The sequence below is a fragment of the Papaver somniferum genome, chromosome 5 (genome assembly GCF_003573695.1).
Source record: "Papaver somniferum cultivar HN1 chromosome 5, ASM357369v1, whole genome shotgun sequence".
NCBI lineage: Eukaryota > Viridiplantae > Streptophyta > Magnoliopsida > Ranunculales > Papaveraceae > Papaver > Papaver somniferum.
The window spans coordinates 57,945,052-57,952,906 of NC_039362.1; positions in this window are offsets into that span (position 1 = coordinate 57,945,052).

Below are 7,855 nucleotides of genomic sequence, written 5' to 3' on the forward strand. Positions count from 1 at the left end.
GCTTATATCTTTGAAAACTTTTCAAACTTTCCAATCATGAAACTGTTGTCATGGAATGTGTAGAGGATTGGTCCTTCTTTAACTGTGAATCATGTAAAACACTTACTGAAATAGCAAAACGCATATTTGATTTATTTATTTTTTGGGCAAAATTAAAGCTCTTATTAGTTCCCTGGAAAAAGCTATTTAGAAGTTTAAGTTTATATCATGTGCTTGGATTGTACAGTGACAAGTTGGTACTAGATAGGGATGGTAAGCTCCTTGATTCCACTGAACCAAAGCCTAATGGATAAATCGATTCTTATGACTATAATTTCGTGGTATTCTCTCTATAGACTCACTGGCTTATAAGCCTCACTACTTGACCTAAGATCTACGGACATAAAGCCCCAGATGGTTACATCACAACCATCTGTTACAATGATCATTATCCACTAATTAACTGTTTGAACTAATTAAACTATCACTAATCACTAATAAATGAAACTGGCTATAGGGTACCATCCTCAAAGATGAAGCATTATGTTGGTAGTAGTCTGGTCTCTTGGCAGCTGCAACGGGGAAGACTCTAAAAGCAGATCTTCGCACAAAAATTTTCAGAGAGAATAAATAAGATTGTTCTTGTGTATCCCAGGGTACTTTGTCGAGATGGTTAGCTGGAAGGGTTAGGAAGGAGTCACCCTCTTCAGTTGTAGCTGCCAATATGCCAACAATTCCTCCTTATAATGCAAATTGTCATGCTCTTTCAATACTCTTGTGTCTATAAAAGCTTCCTTACATCCTTCAGCTAATGAATAAGTGGTAATTTTCATTTCGTTCTCCTTGTAGTAAAACACAATAACAACCAATAAACCCAACTCTCTTCTATTTACTATTCCGAGGTAAATCGGCCCACCCTCTTCATAACTCGTTGATGTAGCTTTACAGTGGTAAATAAGGGTTTGATTCTTGGACTTGGGAAGTTGATTTTAAACTCAAATTATAAAATTAAAATAGCAAATAAAATAAAAGATGATGATGATAATATTGAGAGTGATGGCTGGTAGCCATTTGGACATCCTATTGGTTAGTTCAAGTTATATTTAGACCGGTTAAATTGGCTAACCAAATTGGATGGCTGAGATGATTTGCGGCAGTTATTGGTTTCCGCTAAATTTATTTAAGACTCATATAAGAAGCGGCCAGCCATCTTTGGGCGATCGTTTAGGAGCCATATATTGGTTAGACCGCGGCTTGGACAATTGCAACTTATGGAAGGGAGGTGGTCGTTGATCGTGGCGACATCTTGTTGGTTGCCTAAAATATGAGTTAGGTCGGCCTATTCATCTGGCAAAGTTGGGCGGCCGAGATGATTTGCGGCAATTAATAACTGACGTTGATTCAATTTAAGTTTTAAAAGGCCGTGTGGCCAATCCATTTTCGGCCAACGTTTTTTTGTGTTGGCGGGTGCTGGGAGCTGTTCGATCGGCCAGCACAGTAGCCGGGATGCTGGTGAACATATCCGCTCCTCACACATTGATTAAGGTTAAATCTAGGCCGGTCAATCCGGCTGGCGAAGTTAAGCATCTAAGATCGTTTTGCGGCAGTAATATACTGCTGCTAACATAAATTAGGGTTTTGTAACCCGCGCGGCCAACCTACTTTGGGTAATCGTTTGGTGGATCCGCTTGCGAATGAGAAGGATTCCGATTGGCCTAAGCATTAATGGGCCCGCCAGTGTGCATGATGGCGCTTGTCCGGCCGTGTTAAGAAGTGCTAGACTTGATAGATCGACTTGCCAAAACGTTCGGCCGCGATCGCTTTGAGACTGACATGGGCATCCTATATTAGATTCCTTAAGGAATTAGGCGCGTCGACCAACCAACTTATAACTTTATTTAAAGCGATTTGATTGGTCGATGGGAAAGGGGGTCGGCAAGCAGCAACATGGAGCGTGACTAGCCGTCCACAGGTGGCGCCTGCTGAAGCAGATCAGCCGGCCAAGTGGCGCGGCCACGCCTCCTCTTGCCACTGCTCTCACTTGCCGCAGTTCTTCTTTATTTCTTGTTTTCTGATTTTGGTAGGATCTTGCTCCTACTAGATCCATGATGGATCAATTTCCTAATTTGCCTAGGTTTAGTTTCGACCAATAGGGTTCGAAATATCGCGCAGGGTGCAAAAACCCTAATTTTTACAAATAGGTAAAATTAGGTTAGAAAATTAAATTTCGTGAGCTGACACAAAATTAAATAATTTTCGATAAATTATATGTGCGTTGGCACAAGAAACCTCTTTATCAGATAGCGGCGCAACTTGCGTATTCTTGAGTATTTTCATGCAGATCTTAATACTGACATTTCGGGAAATTCATGCTACTCCACTGCGAGTGAACACTAATTGTCATGTCATGCAAATATTAAGAGTTCAGCTGCGGAACATAGCATAGGAAAATGCTCGACATGCAGCACATTAGTGAATAATGCAAGCAGGAGTTTAATAAAATCTACAGAATATTTGGGATTGTTACTACATGCAACATTCTGGATAAATCTTATATAAAAATATACTGAATTGCTCAATCATATGTGAGTAAAGAGGAATAGGCACTCATTACTCTAAAATGGATCTGTTTCTTTGCAGAATGACAACACATTAAATACAGGGTTTCACAATTTTATCCCGAACTAAAAACCACCATCAACAGAAGTATAACTCTTATCTTTTGAACTTCGTAGATATGACATCGACATAATCGTATGAATGCTATTGTGATTATGTGTATGGGTAAAGGTGAAGATTTCATCCTAGGAAACAATGTTTATGTTTGTTTAAAGGAAGTACATTCATGAACTTGTTTTATGAATCGAAAGGGAAATCGCTAGGCTTATTGGTATTGTTATTCCTTGCATATCTTTGGATTACCAATATGTGTGAGTTAGTAGAACCGATCATAACTTGTTATGTATCTTGGTATAACTAATCACAATGCCTAACTTATGATTTGGTATGACTAGTTTTTATTAATTAGTGTAACCAATCCTAAGTAATCACCTGGGATGGTGTGACCGATCTTAGTAATTGGTGTGACCGATCACAAAAAAATTGTGTAATTGATCCTTGTAATTGGTGTAACCGGTCCTAATAATTGGTGTAACCGATCCTGGTAATTAGTGTAACCGATACTACTGACTTGGGTAACCGATCACAAGTAATACCATGAGTATATGGTAACCGCTCCTGGTAATTGACGTAACCGGTCCTTGTAACTTGTGTGTTCGATCACAAGTAATCCATATTAAGGTATAACCGATCCCAGTGATTGGTAAAACCGATTGAACCCATGATTGTAATTTGATACTTGATAAATCACATAGTTGTCTTGGAATACATATGAACCAATTCTAAACTTGTTTGGAAGTGTGGTATAATCGATTCCAAGATTGTAAATATGAAAGATGAATTATAAAGAAAAGATGTCAACATACTTTGAACACGAACATTAACTCTTATCTTTTATTGTTCAAAGTTATTCCTTAATTACTTAAGGAGATCCCGGTCTGAAATAAATTAAGAATCTTTTAATTAAGATTGTTAGTTTTATATGCTTTAATAACCAGCAATTAAATGCATATCTCTAGAGAATAAAAATTGGTAACGTGCATTTACTAATTGGAGATTTTCTATTGAGAGATTTCGGAAAATATTGGACAGAGCATTTCCAGGAATTATGAAAACCGATTTGGGCATTTATTGCATATCTTGAGAATATTCGGTTTTGGAAATTCCTTTGTGTCCAAACATCCTTGGTCTATAAATACCTAAGTTTTCATTTCTATCAAACTATCCTAAGAGCCAAGAAAACTTCATATTTTTGTTGTTTCTGGTGGATCCGTCTATCCGGAGAGGAAAGTACCCTAATTAGGCGAAATCTCTTACGACTGCTCGTTTAAAGGCTTCTGTGGGATCAAGAAGCTCTACGAGTACCGTTGGTGGGAAACTAGATAATTGCAGTTTATTAATTTCGATTGATTTGATTGAACAATAGTTGTTGAATTTTGGTTGCACCTAGTTTTGTTATTCTTGAGAATCTTCTCTTCTGATATAAGATTCACTCAAACTAGATCGAAGTGTCGACGGGATCTTTAACCTGTTTGTAGATCTAAAGACATCTTGTGATAATCCATTATTAACAGACTTCGTTCTATGCGTGATTGATCACAAAAGATTCAAGTGGTGTTGTGCAGGTTTAATTGAAGATTAAAGAAGATTTGAAGACGAATAAGATTTGTTATTGGTTTCTCATATCTTTGTGTAGCACAAACCTTGATCGGCTGGGATCCAACTAGAATCAGATTTATCCGATTGATTAGTTGCATGAGATCGTCATCGCTTTATGGTTTCTTATTGGATTTTATATTGATTGATTGCAAATCTAAACTCTACTACTTCGGTAGTTGTTGGATAGATTAATCTAACCAAGCAAAAGAGTTTATTAGTTTAAATGGAAGAGCCTTTGCATATGACTTGAGATATCTTTATCTAGAAAGAATCAATAGAGTTGTTACCAAACAGATTTGTTGTTCCTTTACTGTTTGGAATACGATCCAAAAGAATTGTTCCAGTACGTGCACTTATAGAATGTCGGAAGCGCAGGGATACTGAAGAAACTAAGTGAACTAGGTTTTGTTGCTTGGTCTCAACTATACGAAGTTGGTTTAGATTTTTTATAGCGGCTTAATTCTGAGAGTATCCAATTATGGACTTGGTCTCGGGGTTTTTCTGCATTTGTGGCTTCCTCGTTAACAAAATCTTGTCGTGTCTTTTACTTTTCTATTTCCGCAATTATAATTGTTTATTATAATTAAAAATAAAATACACAAACGTTAACTCTGTATTACTTGATAGTGATCATGTAGAGTTTGGTTAAGTCCTAACCTATTATCAAGTAATCACACTTTGATTGTTGTATTGTCTCGATCTTGTACCCATAGACGATCACACAAAGTGTGAATACCGATTTGTCGTATTGTCTCGACTTTGTCTATAGACAATCACTTTCGGTGAGAGGACTTATAGGTGGATATTTTATATATTGTGGTGTATTTGGGTACCCTCGTCTTTTCAATCGTTTGCCACTAGCAATTGAGGCGTGAACCTAGATCTTCATATGTTCTCTGTAAATTACTAGCACATTTTGTTGAAGATGTTGGTCCCTCTCTTTTACTTCAGCGTGTCTTCCTTTTTCAGGACACATAGAAATTACAGTGATGACATGGGGCTTAAACTTGTTACCTTTTGTTGCTAGTATGGAGTCAACAACCTCTTCTTTCTTATAACGCCATTTGCGTCGAAATACGAAACACCCCAACTGATTGCAACAAGGAAAGCCTCGACATGCGTTCTCAAGGTGTGATTTATCAAATTAAGAGCTGTTGTACTCAAATGTTCCTTGACAATGATGCAAATAATTAGTTGAGCGCACAATGTTTCCTTCATGCTAGGTAGACCATATAACTGTCCTCTTTTTGGTTAAGTCATGACCTTCCTAATGATTGTATGCCGCCAAGTTTTAGCACATCTCTTTCCAAATGACCTGATAGCAGTTGTAGCTCCATTTGTTGTCACTTGCAGCACCCATATCCTTCTTTTCTTAGTATAACGAACATGTAGTTGTATGTAGTTGGCCTTACCATGGTGGAAATGAACTGCCAAACCCCAGACCACGGTTACTGCAGAACAATGCTTGGTATAATATGCCTTCAATATCTTGGAAATTGTCAACAAACTTGCTTGCAAAACTGCTAGATCATTTCTTGTAGTTGTTGCCGAAGTGCAGCTCTAAATCAGTATAATATGTAACTTCCACTTAACATTTATACTCAATCTCCAAGCTACATGTTCATTCATTTTGTCGCATAACTCTTGTATATTTGTTTTGCAGGATGAGCTACCAGTTTATTAAATATCTCATACTTCACCTGCAAGAACAGAAAACTTATACAACCACTCCAACTCCTCCTTTTATTATGATACCCTTGATCAAACAGTTCATGTGTGTCCTCACAAACTCTAGTAGCACCAACTGTACTATTATTCAAAACCATATGAACTAAGCCATACAATTTAATGCATACGCAATTTAGTAACTCCTGAAAAAGTTTGAGCTAACAGCCATAACATCCTTCTGAGACTTAACTATTGGATTAAGAAAATTGACATCTCCATCCAACCATTGAACAACCAGCTCATGTGCAATGCCAAACCTACTACCACTGAAACACAACAATGTTGTTATATCTACCCTTTGAATCATAAGTTATGCAATACTTCAAATGTAAGTATTAGTAAATCCAACACTGAACTTATATTTGAGGTATATAACTGAGCTCTGGTATTTGGAGAAACGGAGAAGATAAGCATTAGAATGATCAGCAATAGAGAACCTCCATCTTTAGTACCTCTTTGTTGAATATGGGCCTGAACAATTTTATTGAATTATTTTGATATACTTGGACAACTCCAAATATTAGAATAAGACGGACATAATATGGAGTCAAACCATTTTCCTCTGTCAAACAACAAAAGGATACCACCCAAGATACCAGTATTATTTCCTATATTGAATATTCCAGTTGTAGCAGCAAAGTGCCAACTGTTATAACCATTTGTTAGAGATAGATCGGTTGAACTCACCAAGCATTGGTATGTCAAGTTTGGTTGTCATATTTTAGTATCAAAACTCATATAAAGTCGCTGGATTAAATACTAGAGTCAACTTCGTTTAGGTTAGACTAGAAAGTCTACGAATGTTAAGATATACAAGTATTATTCTAAAGACCTGGAGAATGAGAAGAAGTAACGAACTACAATGACGAAATCATCCTTCCACTTGAGGTTAGTAACATTGGCTTGAACTTGTTTCATTTCCTAACGTATCTTTCAAGTCGTGCAATATCGAAATATAATGTCCGAATCTGTATATATTGTATATAATACTCTAGTGGATAGACATGATCATAATAGTATGATCTTAGTATTAAGGAATGATATTACGAAGCATAACGTTTATCTTTTAAACTTTGTAAGATATGACATTGACATAATCTTGTATATAGTTTTATGATTATGTGAATGGGTTGTGGTGAAGATTTCATCCAAGGAAACAATATTTTGCATTTGTTTAAAGGAACCACGTTCGTGAACTTGTTTCATGAATCGAGAGGGAAATCAATAGGTATATTGGTCCGGCTATTCATTGCATATTATTTGGGTGACCAATATGTGTGAGTTGGTAGAAACTATCTTAAATCAGATTATGTATCATGGTATAACCGATCACAATACCTAGACTTATGATTTGGTATGACCGGTTTCCTAAGTAATCATCATGAGATGGTAGAATTAATCCTTGTAATTGGTGTGACTAATCATAAGAGGTTGTGTGACCGATCCTTGTAATTGGTATGACATATCCTAGTGACTAATGTGATCGATCACAAGTAGATACCATGTGTAGATGGAACCGATCCTTGTAATTGGTATGACCGATCCTAGTGACGGATCACAAGGAGGTACCATGATTAAGTAGAACCGATCCTAGTGATTGGTATAACTGATCTGAACCCATATATGTGACTTGGTAGGAACGATCACAACTAATCATTGTGACTTGGTATGACCTATCACATAGTAGACTTTGAATTCTGGAAGAACCCATTCTAAACTTGTTTGGAAGTGTGGTAGAACCGATTCCAAGATGCAAATCCATGTAATATGAAATAGGGATTTGCAGTGTAAAGATGTCAACATACTTTGGATTTGTAGTGCAAATCCATGTACATATGAAATAAGGATTTGCAGTGTAAAGATGTCAATA